We start from the raw sequence: 16,485 nt of genomic DNA on the forward strand, positions 1-16,485 counted from the left end.
ACCGACCGGGCTGTGACTGGCAAGGACGAACAAACCGACAAGACACAGGTGAGTGACTCAGAAACGGCGGGAAACAGACAGACAGTTGATGTACAGCAAACCAAGACAAAGAAGGCAAACGCTTTTCATAAAAACAGGGGCTGACGACTCTAATCAAACCATAAACAAGGACACCCCAAAAAATAAATCAAACTTCAAAACCGCCAGAACTTCAAAACTAAAGAGAACACGATAATTCAAATGAAAGAGGGTTCAAAAGTAAATGTCCATAACCAAAAATTCACGAGATTTGGCCGTGATAAAGATGATGAGGGGACCCTGTCCAGCAGGGCACGCAGGCAGTCAACAAAGACGGTGAGCTATTTGAGGAACGGCACGTTTAGCAGAGGGGTAAAGTCATCTGACGAGGTGAGGGCAAACGCAAAAGTCCAAACACCCTGACAGAAACATCAGGAAACTTGGAAAAAAAAAATCCAAACCGTGGCTGTGGCTGTACTGTACCCATTCTGAGGTGCAACGTTCACACTCCTCAGCCATGCTAACAAACACAGCGTTGGTTTGATCAAACACATGTGGAGTGAAACTCACAAGAGCGGTTTGGCTTGTTCAGCTGCCCTAATGAGCATCCAGGGAACCGGTTTAGTACACCCTCACCCGGATGGAGGCTGCTGGCCACTTAGCACTCAGCCCAGTGGTCAATGTTATTATGAATTTCACCATAAAATAACCATCTGAATAAAGGCGTCTTTTCCATTCCAGTGTCTCGGTCCTTCCTTTGTTGCAACTTTTGTCCTCCACACTTCATCACTGCTGTTTGAAATTCAGAGAATTCTACACGTCTTTCCTCAAAATGAAGCACTAAAGCACATCTCTTTCTGTGTGTTCTCAGTCGACTGGTTGTGCCAGCTAGATTTTTAGAGCCTCATACAGACTCTAACAACTGCATCAGTCACCATTATGGTAAAAAAAAATTAGTCACAGGCTCAGCTTTATCTGGCATTTAGACTGGATCTATAGTTTAACGCCCTTTCTGTCTCTAACCTGGACGACAGAACCAAGAGAACCTCACAACAGCAGCCAGGACATGCAGTAGCAGTCAGAGTCCCATATGTGTCATTTCAGTAGTGCCTGAGGTGAGCCGACACAACATCGATCCCGCTAACACACAGCAGCACCTCTGCAGCACCTCTCAGACAGCCAGGGACACAATGCTCCCTCTGCTTCTGCGGCAGAGCTATTTGGCATCATTTGACACGGAACCATCCAATTGGAAATGCAAAAGAGACACAATAAAAAACTGTATTTACATGCAATCAATCAATCAATCAGTCAGTGCTCACAGGTGACACTGCAAACAGAGAACACGCCGCTGTGACCGCAAACTGTTGCGAGCCCAGCAGTCTGGCTGAGCTGAAGCCTCAGGGATGAGCTAGAGATTCTAAAACAGATTACAAGCTGTTTGTTCTGGCTGTTTACCTTACAGAAAGGCACTGAAAAGAGACAAGATTCCGCTTCTTACAGACTTAGCGCGGTGTTTGACAACCTCGGAGCTCTGTTGATTGTGAGATTTATCTCATTTTCACACATTTGACACAGTGAGGGAGCACACAAGGCTGTGAAATGCACACAAAAGTAGCACACGTTACACCAAACCTTTGAAGTTACAATCTAAGCAAACGGCACGTTAGCGTGCATAAGAAGACGATCTTTGTTTAGACGACTGTGAAACCATAACGCGTAAACCAGTTAATACCTTTACATGACTGTATTAAAAACAGATCGACCCCAATTAACTTCATCAAATTCAAATGGATTTCATATGCTTTTTTTTTTGTGTTTATTTTAGACATGTTTGTCGTGTTCCATAAATATCCAGAAACTTTAGGATGGCTGTGAATATCCCTGATACGTTTCTGACAGCAGGCATTTTTGAGTAACAATATTAAAACATGCCAGGGCTCTTTTCAGGCATGTCATGGCGAGCCAGCATGGGCGCCAGGAGCTGCGTCTGAAATCCCTCTCTGACTCACACTCGCTGTTTATTTTAGGTGTGAAATGCATGCAGCACATAGAACCTTCCACAAGTGCTAACAAGCTCCTAACAACCCTAAATGTGTCCAACGTTATAGGCTAATAGAGTGTAGTGAAGTGACACCGCACCTGTGGGGGAGGACACTAAATTAACACTTTTATGATTTCGTCTACACAGACAACATTTCAACTCCTCTCGAAATAAGACAATATATTGATTAGGGTGAGTTTCTTCTAGAAAAGTTCAACTAATGACCGAAGATGCCAATACACAATATGTCACAAAGTTCTACATTTCCTTCCACTATTTGAATCTGAAACCTTTCTATGTTGCAACTGTGGCGCATTTTGGGTGATTTCTTGCAAATGATGCTAAAACGTGTGCTTGCAGCCGAGTGTGTAACACTCACAGGAAGATGGACCCCGAGTCTGGGTGAAGTTTGACTGCGACAACTTCATAGTTAGATTAAAGCTGGGCACACACTGTTGGGTTATAGAAATGTTGTCATTGTTGTCTCACCGCACAAGTGGATCCTTTGTAACGTAAAGCCAAAGCTCACAGTTCATGTGCTCCCACAGTGCACGTGGGCACCTGCGTACTCTTCTGGCTGATGTCAGACGCCAATAAAACTTGGTTTGAAAGCCCAGTGGAATTTGTTCTGCGCCTTCAAGAGGAAATTGAAAAATAATGTGTTGAAGGTTCGTGTCTGTTTTGAATGGAACAGGACACGACAAACACATGTACATGCAGCAGCCACAGCTTGATCAAGCAGCCTCCTTTAACCCCGTGTTGCCTCAGCACTTTCAGACACAGTTTGCCATTTATTATAATAAGAAAAATGCAGCGCCGGCGAGGACGTGGCTCTTGACTCTGCTCCACTTTGAGAGAGCACGACCAGGGCAGTCCTAAATTTCAGACGTGTTTGAAATTCAGACATTGAACGGCCAGTCTGGCAGTGATCGGTCATGGTATCCAGAAACTGGCTCAGATTGTACATTGTTAGCCCGGCTAAAGGTGCATACAGGTGTTCTCCCCAGCCAGGCTGTCCCAAGCATTGCTGCACCTCGTCTGATGCTCTGGGGAGCAGAGTTGACTCCCACACACGTCCTCCACCATGTGGAATTGTCTAGAATGCATTCCAGTGATGCAACTGGCACGTCTGTCAGTCTATCGCTTACTCCTAGCATGACATTAGTCAGATTAAGATCATCAGAAATCGCTGTTTAGATTGCAGACTAGCGACATCCACGTAGCCGTAGCGGACCTTGAACAGTCCAGCAGGGATGTGATTAGCAGCACCTGTACTCTCTGTACTCTGACTGAGACACGGAGCTGTTTGGACTCAAACCAGGAAGATGTGGTGACAAACGCTCCCAAACTTTAATGTTTTTTTAATGTTTATTATTTATGGCGTGATACCGTTGTAGGTGCCACATTACATTTGGCCCGCACTGCTCCATCAGTCATGCAGTGTGTCAGCAGCAGTTATTCAAATCATATTATTTGCACCTGTTGTACTTGACTAATAAATGGGATTTTAATTCTGACTCTAATTACATGCTGATTAGGTTTTATGACCCTGAGAGCCTCATACCAATGTAATTAATTACAGAGAAACCAAGTACTGAATATCACCACACCCTCCCCCTCCTCGAAATCACTAATGGTTCAGGATGGATCAGTCAATATTCTAAATAAAACATTAATGCCTGAGTTGTTGTTGTAAATAATTTCAGGGACAACAACAGCGTGGTTTCATGACATCCTCCTCAAATATTAAGGGAAGCACAATAATGTACCTCCACTTCTTCATGCCAGAAAAGGGAAACAAACCTGTTGACCATTGCAAATCCTCCAAACCTGCATCTTTAATATTTGGATGTCATATACAGAATGACCGCATCAGTCACAAACCCAGTGTGTGCTCATTTACACACACACTTGTCGCTTTGTGCGTTACAGCCTCTTGACTGTGTTGCTGCATCCCCTGCCATCATCAACTTGCGGCTGACGTCTTCTTCTCTCTCACTCCTCCTTTTTGCTCCTCCGCGCTCCCTTCCTCTCCCTCATTACCCTGCTCTTTGAGAGGAGATGGACCCTGTCCTGAGTCACAAGCACTTCATTTTCAGTGATCAATCTCTGCGTCACACCAGAGGGTGCCGGAGCAGGGCTGCGTTTTGGGCAATTAAACATCAGCTAGCAACGATGATTTTTATCATTAAAGCTGTAATCGATGCTACTGTTCAATAATAACGCTTTATGCAGAGAGGAAAATAACAGACTGCGCTTCGATCAGCCACAGTGAAAGACCTCAGATTTACAAACTCTCCCAGTTATAGACCCTGTGTGTCCACTATGATCCTCCCTGCAGCTGACAGCACACGTCCAGGAGAAGGATGTAGAGAAAGGTTTCTTATCACTGAGGCTCTGTGCTTTAATCCGGGGTGTCCAGAAGTGAACAAGCTGTCAGTGCTGGATTCCAACAACATTCTTACGTTTAAGAAAAAAACATGTCCAATAGACACTGTGGTTTGATGTAGTCAGTGATGATAGATGAGTGTCTACCTCACTGAATCCCAGCGCATCCCTTGGAACATATCCCAGATAAACTGATTGAACTGCTCATAAATGTGGTAAGTGGTGAAACTGATGTTTAAGTGACCTAACCCTCCAGAAATAGGGCTTTGAGTCTGATATCACGCATACACAAGGAATCTGGCCTTATCCTCCAAGGACTTCAGACTCGACCCAGACTTGGCTTTGTAGCGCCAGTCTAGTGCACGTTACCACAGAGATACTGCAGCGGGACAGTGGCCAGCTGCAGAGGCAAACCTGCACCATTTGTTACGACACTCAACTTTATGAAGCTTTATGCCGAAGGCAAACAAAAGAACTGCTGTACGCTGGATCAATCACTTCAAATGTTACCAGTCACCTCAGAACACAGCTGAGTAGCTCAGTCACTTGGTCACGAGAACGTTAGCATGATGGTTAGCAAACATGCTTCTGCTGGTTTTGCAGAGACAATCATGACCACCTCCTGGCTAAAGTTAAACTTGGAGAGAGACGTTATTAAGATAAATGACATTAGGCAACATTAGAATCACAGGAGGGCACAGTGTGGTAAAAGCTAACTGTGTGTGAAAGCACCATTTTGAATTATATATTGTGGCTCTGCAGAGGTACTTGTCAACATCTAATATTCTACAGACTCAAGAAAACACCTTTTATTTCATACAAATCCCCCCTGCATTCCATTGAATATTGCAAATCATACAGCAACTGCAATATCACTAAAGATACTGGTGATGAGAGATATTTTCCCACTGCCCTAATAAGCATAACTACAACAGCAGATATATAAAAACAGCAAGTGACTTGAGGACTTGTAGGTAAGGACCCGTGAGCACCTCTGGCACCTCGCTGCAACATTAATGATAACACAAGAAAGTAGCAAATCAGATATCGTCAATATACAGCATGGCCTCCTTCCACGTGTCAGAGGATACTGCTGGTCCTTCTCAGTTTTCAACTGTGAGACGGTATTCTAAGGGGCATGATTGCTCCCTGACCTTAACAAAACCTTTATGTGAATCCAAAAGCTAGTCAGACTTTAACTGTAGCCTTGATACGTGATTGAATAATCCAAATGTTCCATATGGATTTGTTAGTAACAAGTTATGCTAAGAAGAAAATATGCTTGCGTGTTTCTTGGAACCATGGATCCATGTCATTCCGGGGGTTGGAGGTTATATTGTTGTTCGGTGTGGAAGACTTGTTGGAGATTTCAGAGCCAGTAAACCTTTTACTTCCACGCTGTACAGACCTTAAGGTTTGTCTAAAAACCGCTACAGAGCTGAGCCACCGAAGGGTGGGCACCAAACATACATGAAATGCCAAATACAGTCCTCAACAAAACGTTTCAGTAACATCTGCTACAAACTACAGTGCCCAGTTGGGTTTTGTTTTTTTTAGTGTTTAATAAATGACAGTATAAAATAAATGTGTGACCAAAAGTAGCGGAATGTTTGAGCAAATGAACTCAGAGGATGGACTGCAGCCAACTGATGTGTTAAAGAGCATCTGAAGACAGCACAGAATCCAAATGGAGTTGTCACCTGCTGCCGTAGAAAAACTTCAACTTTGGGGGGGGGGGGGGGGGGCGAGGGCAAATATTGACAGTGATCAATGAAGCAATAAACTCCCCAACATCTGTGCACCTGCATGTAACTGCATTATCCAGCTGCAGTCACGGCAGCATCGCCAGAGTGCAACACTTTCATCAGCTGAAGGATTAGCCTATAAGCGCTACAACATAATGCTATCAGTGGAAGTTAAACCATTAAACTGTGTAGTATAAATGAAGAGAGGAGCATTGTCTTTTTCCACTGTTCACAAATTACCCTTGAAAGAAGATGATTCTCCTCATTTGTGGACGGATTTAAATGCAAATTAAAGTGCATCACTTGGCAAATGGTAAGTGATGAATCATATCCTCTGTCTTCTACTCACACTAATTGCCCCCCCCCCAAAAAAAACCTGGCTTCATTCTCATCTTGTTCTCTTTTCTTTTTGCTTTTAAGAGAAAACTCTGATCACAGGAACATTGAGGCCATGATGTCTGTTCTACTTAAAGTAGTTTCTTGACGATGGGAATTTTACAACAACTTTTCATCCAGAGTCAATGAAGGGAAAGACGGTCAACCCTGATGATTCATTCTATGTAGAGTCATTCTAAACAAACCGAGCTGATGTTAAACAAGTCCACCTTTGGGTCTTACTGTCCCCACCCCAGTCGGGTTTCAAGAACTCCCAAATACAGTAGGTGACCTCCTGAAGGAATTTTTCACTGTGTCACCTCATGTTATACAGTATATATTTAGCGTGAAGCTAACGACGCCCCCAGCTGCGAACATCAGCAAAGCTGCCAGACACATCCGTTCACAGACTCTCAAGTGCCTCATCTGGTGTCATCCACGTCTTCTTATCCAGATGTATGCTCAGTAATCCACCAACACTTTGAATGGAGCTTAGAAACAAACTATTGTCTTTATACTTTCAGGTTCCGCACGATTGTAGAGGTGAGAGTGAGCTGGTTCAACTGAACGTGCCAGCCGGTGGCGCTACTGTGTGTTATACTTTGTTACTTTGCTCAAATCAGTGTTTGTGAATCACGCGGTGTGCAGCTGGATGAAGATGCACCTGAGAGTTTGTAATCAGTAAATGTGTCTGGACAGTTTGGCTGATGTTTACAGTTGGTGGCTATGGGGCAGCTTTAGCTTCAGAACAATGTGGCCGGCTCCTTCTACATTCTTGACTCAGAGGAGTGAGGCAACGGTGTAAAAAAGTCTTGGTGAGCTTAAGACGACTATCTGTGGTCCTCGAGAGTCAAAAACACACACTTTTTTTGACGGAATATGTAGAAGTTAAGGAGTCAGTTTCTTGGACACTGATCCCTGCACCCACTCAGCTCATAAGTTATAAATCCAACACACACATATGTTTGGGTGATGGATGACGTTAATGTCTGTCACAGTGGAGGAAGACATTGAGGCAAAAGACTATTAAGATCCCTTTGAATTGTCCGCCTCGCACCATTTGATTAGAGCTATTGTCAGGATTCTGCTGACATTATCAGAGCTCTGCCAGGAGCAGAGAGGGTCAGACAGCCCCCAGCTGATCGGTGGCCTACACACACACACACACACACACACACACACACACACACACACACACACAGCTGAGATAAAGGGATAAACTGGCAGCTCCAGACCACTGATCCCTAAAGCTACATTACAAACAGTGAACCAGGTTTATCTGGCCTTTGGTGCCTCTTACACTCTAATGCCTCCCTCTGTCTCCACTCAGTCAAATCTTTGTCTTGTTGTTCAGACTAATCGTGCTGTATCCAGATATGTTGCAGCTCTTGTGGAGGCGGACTGCAGTCCTGCTTATTTTTGTATCTTTATTGTGCAATCAAACAGAAAAGATATACAATCAGAAAAATTATTGGGGAGCAAAAATATTGACACTGCAATCAAAAAGATGTTTTACTCCAAGTAAATGTGAGCTTAGGGTTATCTGGAGGACTGCAACATGTCTTCAGTCCTCTTGTTTTCCCGGCCATGGATGTTACCTGTTTTTGTCACCACATGGTACTTGTCAGGAGGACAGATGGTGCATAACGCCTATTACTATCTCTGATAAGAGGTAAGTTCTATTACCATTGCTGGATTCACGGCCTGCTCTTCTGTTAGCACCTGTACTGTGTCGGACTGAGAAACTCCAGAGCAGCCTACCTGTAGCTGCAATAACATGGCCTGAAATAAAGAGGCCATGGGCCAAGATAGGATTCTATGGCACTATATCGTGACAAGTTATCAATACAAAGAGATGGTATGTTGACCCAGTTTTATGAATAATATAATAAAACAGCTGCAGTTGTGGAGGAATTTAGTAGATGAAGGAATTCGTCAGACACGAGGAGAAGCAGGCTGGGGACTCGGAGGCGGCTGACACTGGACCACTGTACAGGACATCGGTGACAGAGGTACATGGTTGCTGTGAGTTGAGGTTGAGTCGCCCCCTCCCCAGAACATCTGTCCTACCCCCCCATAAGCAGTCGTGGTAGTCACGTAGGACATCACCCAGTATTACCCACCTGGAACATTCTGTACCATGGGACCTTCACGCAGTCCAAGCACGCATCTGGACAACGCTGGCGCCGTCAGGTCATCTTCCCTATCAGGAAGTGTTCTGACTATAAATTTACAACTATGAAAGGCACCACAGGTTCACCCCCTGACCCAGGTCAAGGCCCTGGGGTCACGCCAGCTGTTGACCTTACAAACGAATTTGGAAGATGACATACAAGAGAGGTGAAGGAGGATGCCAGCTACAATTCCTAATCACTAGTGCTGCTCTGAGGTGGAGGCCTGATAGAAGCTCAGAATTGTCAGTACATGTTCCAGTCCACGTCAAAAAAAAAAAAATGGATGCAAGTACAGAATCCAGAATGCGGTTGGGATGTATTAGGAGCTTATTACTTATTATTACAATATCTGTCTTCAATCTGTCTTACACCTCAGCTCTCCTGATATTTCCATCTCTTCTTTCAGTTCTGTACCTTGGCACAGGGGGAGAGGTGCAGGGAGATTAGATATCGACTCATATGCATTTGTCCTCATATATCTTTGGGTTCCTGAGCTCTTAACAGCTAGAACTGCAGCTTGATCCAAAAGGAAGGCACCGACAAAAGGATTGAACGAAAGTCCTGACAATACTTTTATGTTCTGTTGTAAACCTTCAGTGGAAATGATTCAACTTTAATTATTCCTTTTGACTTCCTGAAACTGTCATTATTATCTGTGCAGCTTCTTAACAAGTGATTTACTGATATTTTTCGCTCTACATTTTCTCCTCCCAAGCGCCCTCCACTTCTTCATTTTTAATGACAATTTTTTTTTCTGTCCTCTAAACTCTTTCCTCGTCCTCTACTCCTCCGTCACTTTTTTTCCTTTCCGAAAAACTTTTTTCTCGTAAGTATTTTCCATTTCCTTTGCCCGACGTGGTGATCACGATGCATTTCGTGTTACGTCACCTCTGAAAACAGGAGACAACATTCACCACTCCCGGAGATTTGCTCCATCCTCCTACAGCAGAGCGCAGTAATGAGAGAGCGTATTGATTGTTTTCTGGTGTATTGATTCCTAGCCATTATATACCGGCTATGGTACTTCATCACAACGGCCACTGCATATTTCAGTCTGACAGACGCGCTGCATGCAGCAGATCACTGGAACAAAGAGAAGCCCTCTCAAGTCACTGCTTCCACTCACGCTTTATTCCTATTATTTACTTATCAGGCTCATCGACTTTGTCTAATGAGTAAATATTAGTGAGGCTATCTGCAGTCCGTTTGTCTTTGAGCTCCTGGTCACTCTGTCAAACCCTGCACTCTACAATGTGACTGAGCTTTAAAGAAGAACAAACCCACAACAATGAGGCCACATTAAATGCATACATTTATTTGTATGAATACGTCCCAGTTGGGATTTTTTGTTGTCTCCTGTAGTTAGTTTGCTGTTGTGTATTTACGTGTTTGTCGACATGAGGGATCAACCCCCGGCTATATGCTTATATTTTGATAAATGTGACTTCAACACTGTTGCCGCTTCTCGTTTGTAACAGCTTGATTTGCAGAGCAGGAGGAACATCTTAATGATGACACTGTGGGAGCAGCGAAGCGCAGTGCAGCGAGACACGTTGAGTGAAATCTGAGAGTGTAAGCCTGACTGACTGATCCTGCCTGAGCATACTAATGACCCACACATTCAGACTGCATCAAATCACCCCTCCGCCACACAATGATGTTTTAAATTGCTCCGTCCTTTTCTCCAATCACTGCGGAGACTCAGACTATGCATATCAGACCAGCAGGAACTTTCTTCTGTTGCGTGTTATTAAGTATCAACAAAGTATTCACACCGTGAGCAAGATGGCATCTCACAAAAACAAATCCATTTAGTAGCTTGCGGAAGGAGAAGATATTCTAGGATTTTAAATAACATCTGCTGTTAAACAGCTTTGTGCTGGTGAGCAACTCGCATCCAGTTGATGAGTGACTTGTGTCTGAAACTGATGATCGTCTTGTTTAATTAATAAAAGGTACGTGGATTGTTTTTTGTGATCCAAACAGAGGTCTGTAATATGTTGTCTCTGCTGGGCAGAGCGCAAGCCGTGATCTGGAGTAACCACCACTCATCCAGAGAGCCTAATGGCAGTAAGGCTACCTACCAGGTTAGTAAATGAATAATTAACAGTGCTTGCCTCCAGCAATTAGTCAGTGAGCAGTGTTTTGTTCCAACTGGAGTTGGTGGAGTGAAGGGCCTGAGTAACGAGCACTGCAAAAATGAAATACAGATAAGAGGGTCAGCAACAGGTATAAATGACCCAAATTTATAAAGTACTTCTAACTGGGGGACGCACGACTTGACAGCATTTGTGGGTGATCGTCAAAGTAGAGGCTGGCATCAAATGCTACCTGGCAACCTGCTCAATATGTTTAAGGCTTGAAGAAGAGGAGCTCATGCAGTGGAGCCACTGCGACCATCCGTTGCCTGGTCAGTGCTGACGCAATCAGATTTTTTTTGGTCATTTAATTGCTTTGGTTTGGTTTGGACGTTCATGACCCTCTTGGCACAAACTGCACTAAATTTAGTAACGGCCAACATTCGATGACATCATATGGTTCCATTTTCAGTCGTCCACTTCTTTGGTTGGACAAATATTTGTTGAACTTGTTTTGTTTTTTTGTTGTTGTTAGGACACCAACCCTCTCGTTACAAAATGAAGGCAATCATTCAAATTTTAGTATTTGTAGATAGAGAACATGATTCTGAATGTCCACCGCAACACATAGCAGCCCTGACATTTCATCTGTACTTAAGACACTGTGTAATGGTGGGGAATGTCTGATTTTGTTTTTCTAGGATAGCCTGTAGTTGACAGTGTTGGCTCACACTGATCATGGAGACCTGTCAGCCTGGTTTCTCCAAAATAAACACAATTATTTAAACAATAGATTTCTTCAAAACTAAAGATAACGGATGACAGGAGCGGCAGAGCAGCAGCGTTGTGACCGGCGAGGCCCACCTCATACAGTAAGTAGTTCAAAGAAGTTCATGACTGTCAGTGGTCCGTTTGCTACGTGGATTTGACGTGAAAGCGTTACTAAAACGAAACTCTAATTAAGACGAGGCTTAGCCTTTGTTGATCATCAGAGTTCTCTGGTGCTTTCACCTTATTTAGGTTGTTCAATGAGTTCATCTGAGTAGGTGTGATGACAGCAACTGAACTCAGGCGCCCACCTAAAGATGACCAAATAAGCAGGAAAAGACCATTTTGAGAGGTGGTCCAAACAAACGGGCACGGTTCATTTGTGGTGGAACGACCGCTGACCTTGGCCTGAGGGAAGAACCTGCGTTCTCAACAAGTTGGATCCTAAAGAGCTCCTATGACAAGGTGTACTTTGTATTTTCAAATGTTCGTGTACGTAGAAAAAGCAGAGGATATATGAAAAAAAGCTGACAAATGCACAGGACCGACGCCCACCCCGCATGTACTCTGTGGCTTCAACATGACCGACTCATCAACTGATACAAAGCACAGAAAGTGAATTATAGGATTGGATACATGATTAACCACCAATATGACTACTTGATGAATTTAATGATGTTAGGCTTGTATTTCCTTGACTGACTGCTCGCCGCCATGCCTTGGGCGCAATGGATGAGGTGATGAGGTCATCGTCCACAGCTGCATTAGCTGAGAGCAGGTAAGGAACACGTCAGCAGCGTTTCTGTTTACACTTGTCCAGTGCTGGCAACAGTTTAGAAAGCTGCTGTTTGCAATGTTTGCTCAGTGTCCGTCAGGAAGGGCGGAGCCAAGAGCCGTCAGCTGGGCCGGAGGTTATGACATCACCCAGTGACACTGAGAGACAACATGAATCTAGTGGAAAACACCTGAGCAGCTGCATTTGTCCATAAATACTGTAACTGTACAGTTGTACAGGTCACATGACCCCTGTGGACAGAGGTTTGTTTAACTCTGAAGCTTGTAACATCAGCTAACGTGATTATGATCCCCTCAGGGAGACCTTCATCAAATCTGTCCAAGGAACCGTCTTAACACACTCTCTCTGAAAGTGGTCATGATATACCATGGCATGTTCTGCAGAACCTGGGGTTGAACTGTAACAAATATGCATTTATGGACTGCAGTCTATGTCATCTTCTGCTGAGCAGTAACCACGATAAGAGTACATGCCAATACTTTGTTCATTCAACTACGGAACAGACCAAATGGGCTTCGCAGTTAGGAGGGGAAACAGTGGATGTATCCGTATCCCTACCAGGTATTCTGGTCACCTACAGGTATCTCACTGAGATCCTGAAAAACATCTAAATGGATTTATTCCTGGGATCAAGTCAAGAGTACTGTGTCTTCCCGTCCTTGGACTTCACACCAACTTCAAAGGAAGAGAGAGATGAACTTCTTCAGCTGATGAGAAAAGACAGGAGGCTGTAGAGAGGGAGAGGATGGACAGCACTGCTACTCCTGTCATTCACCGTCTGAGTGAATCAAAAAGCCAACCAAGCTGCTCTAGGAATAAAGGCCCAGGCAGCCCTATCCATAAAGAATCTGCTGTTGGCAGCTAGGAATGAATAACAATCCAACAGATGTGCGTTCTGGTCCTCGATCGGGAAAACACTGTTGATATTGTTGTCAACACACTCGAGATGTCTGCGTGTTTACCACGAGCCGAGTGTGTGAATACGATGTCTGGGCAACCCCTCAGTGAAACCTTTGCTGCAATGGGGTGGAATGACTCCCTTCGTTTGCTGTCCAGCTCTTTAAGTGAATTCTTTCGATGAAGTTGGAAAAGCCCCATCTCATGCAGTATCTTTTCAATCACACCTTTTAACACTGTCTGGTGAATTTCAGCTCAAATTTGTAAGAAGCATTATTTGAACTTTTCTAAGTTTATGTTCACTATGCGCTCAAATTTAAAGAGACGATGAACGTGAAAATGTGTCACCACTGCGCACTTTCTGAAGAGTGTGACGTTAAGGCCAGGTATTGCTGTTTAGCTGTGCTGAGTGTGTATTTGTGTGTGTGAGGGCGATAAAAGAAAAACAAAAGATAATGACAACCCCGACTTAAAAAGAAAAAAAAAATCGCCTCGGGACTAATTTGTAACAAGAATTCGTGGAAATCATTAAACTTTTTTCCTTTATTATTTTACGTGCGTCTGCAAACTGTTAATTGTTGACATCTGCTATTTGTTTTTGCTCTCAAGTGCTTCTGGCAATGAGCAGAGCAATTAAAGGTCCATTATATGAGCCAAACCATCTCCTTGTATGACTTTTCTCTTAAGGAACTTCCTGCAGTGAATCAATATTTTACCAGTCAACATAATCCAAATAGGGGTTAGCCCTTCATCGACACACATCTGTTAGTGTAGTCAGAATATTCAGTGCAAATATTGGACAGACGTGATTGTCGGGAGAGGAGGCTGACTCGGACTTTAAACCCCTACTGTTGGTCTACACTGGGCTGAGCAATGTTACTCCATTCAACTCCCCGAGGAGGCGTTTGATACTCGACACCCCTTGCGGAGTGGACTGCATGTGTTGCAGTCCTGTACGTGTTTTGAAAGTCTCTAGATTACTGTCGCGTGAAGACTTGAAGGCATTAAATCAACGTTTCGCATGCTGCAGTGGCGTTCCCTTCCATGTTCTGTGATTTGAGCCTCCCACTTGTGTGCTACTCAAATTAAACACGGGGTGTGCAGGGTTCGACGTGAATAGTCGACTGATTTTGAAGGGCTTGCAAAAAAAAAAAAAAAGATAAATTGCGGGCAAGAAATTTCACCTTAGCAGAATAGTGTGTTTTTTTTCTCCTGGATACCAGTTGCTTGGCTGTCTGTGCTGGGGGTTGGGGATGACATGCCGAAGTCAAACCCAACTGGTTCCTTCTAAACATGGCGGCGTACTTCAAGCTGGATCCACAACATGAGAGATAAAGACACAAGGTGCAGAATGAACGGACGACAATGCCTGGGCCAAGACGACAAGAGGGATCACTCGATCCCGGTAACAAGAGCTTTAGAACACAGACTTTTAAAAGCCTGGATGGACAGTTGTGTCAAAATGGACAGATTGTTAGGTCACAAAGACTGAGCAGCTTTTGTTGCCGCTCTGCAAGCCGCAGGGGGTGTTGGGGGTCAGAACAAGTCTGACCAGTTTAGTAAACGTGACTGAATAATCTACAACCATGAGCAACTTATTCGATATCAATCTGATGTCCTTGAAAAGAGGAGCGTTATAAATACATAGAATATATCACCATTTGTTAGTGACGCTATCGATAACTTGTTCGATCATCATAACAAATGCACCCAAACCAACAGAACAAATGAATCGGCCGACTAAGAATTCCAGTATTGAAATACGACACTGCTGTAGCCCATACTACTGCATCAAGGTTAAATGTGTCTGTTTTTATTTACTCATTCATTTAGCAAGTTCTTTTTTATTACCCAGCAGTGTCCAGTAACGGATGTCTGTGAGGTTTAATTATTTGTGTGTTTTAGCACCAGGAAATTGGAATAAGTCAGTGGGAAGAGGCGGTTACATTTTCTGAAGTAACTTGCATTCTGAAGTGTTTTACACGATCAATACTCAATGGATCTTCGTCAGTACTGTGCTGTGAAAGAAATCAGTGCATCTTTCAGCTCACAGTGGTAACCTGGGGCAGGACAGGTTGAGATTTACACGGTGCCGGACTAGACTTGACTAGTATGAATATTCAATGCAAATACTGGACAGACATGATTGTCGGGAGAGGAGGCTGACACTTGATTTAAACAAAATTATACTCAAGCAAAATTAATAAAGAGCCTTAAGCAGCATGCTTTTATTGTGAAGAGGAGCAGTTGTTATGTGGTCCTCAAAGATCGCCAGCTATTTGGTAAAATGAAGAGGCACTCACACTTGGAATCGGTGTGGTCTACAGTTGGTGCATTCCTGAATCTTGTGTTTATCAAAGTATGAAAAGTCAAAACTGACTTCTCTTTGGTCTCAGCACAGTCGGGCTTTCCTATCGGAAAATGACGTGCATTCCAGCTGTGCAGCGAGAAACAGCCAGCTGTGGAGCCCATCTCCATTTAACACAGCAGACATGGAGGCAGAGAAGGGCTTGGATCTTGTGTATGGTCCAGCGCACACCTGTTATTAAGTCCCGCCCTGAAGTCATCCCAGCACAAGTGGAAAGTGTGTGTTCACACTTGGCTTTACAAAGCATTTCCTGTGATCACTAGCGATCATTTCACACTTCCCCACGATGTAGGCTGATGAATACAGGAGGCACTTTTAACTAAAACTGTTCATACTCATACAGGCCACACACGTAGGTACAGACTCATGCAGTGAAGAAACACCATGTCGATCGACACATCCACTCATGCCTCTTGACATTTATTGAAATAATACCAAAGGAATTATCATCTTGTTTTGGAAGATGAGTCTGGTTTGTTGTTTGTTCGAGTGAGAGAGAGAGAGAGAGAGAGACAGAGAGAGAGAGAGAGAGAGGGAGGGAGGGAGGGAGGGAGAGAGACTGATCAGCTGATGGGGAGGAGACGTTAGCCAGAGGTGGACCAGTGATTCTCTCCCTGTGCTTATTCATCAGAAATTAAAATCACAAGAGAGAAATCAAGACAAACTGAAGTGCCCGTGATGTAGTTTTATCTCTCTGGGTTTTTCACAGGAAAATGCGCTGCTGTTCCCACGCTCACCTCAGCTTATTTCCACTTAAACAAAGGACATCAGCTGATGAGGCGGCCCTTCAGTGTGGCACTGGGCGTTTTTGAGTTCACACTACTGACAGAATGC

At 43.9% G+C, this 16,485-nt stretch overlaps 1 protein-coding gene and 1 long non-coding RNA gene across 5 annotated transcripts in view; one reads left to right on the plus strand and one right to left on the minus strand.

Moving 5' to 3' along the window:
* The window catches only part of whrna (whirlin a), a 175,622-nt gene that overhangs the window by 50,501 nt on the left and 108,636 nt on the right, over positions 1 to 16,485 (minus strand). The gene's annotated exons all lie outside the window — the stretch shown is intronic.
* On the plus strand, positions 10,527 to 12,242 carry LOC147244288 (uncharacterized). Its single transcript, XR_015110456.1, has 4 exons — positions 10,527 to 10,626; positions 10,731 to 10,831; positions 11,524 to 11,694; positions 11,843 to 12,242. It is a non-coding gene; the product is annotated as an uncharacterized LOC147244288 (long non-coding RNA).

The sequence above is a fragment of the Aulostomus chinensis genome, chromosome 19 (assembly GCF_037954235.1).
Source record: "Aulostomus chinensis isolate RoL2024-O1b breed Wild chromosome 19, RoL_Achi_v1.0, whole genome shotgun sequence".
Classification (NCBI taxonomy): domain Eukaryota; kingdom Metazoa; phylum Chordata; class Actinopteri; order Syngnathiformes; family Aulostomidae; genus Aulostomus; species Aulostomus chinensis.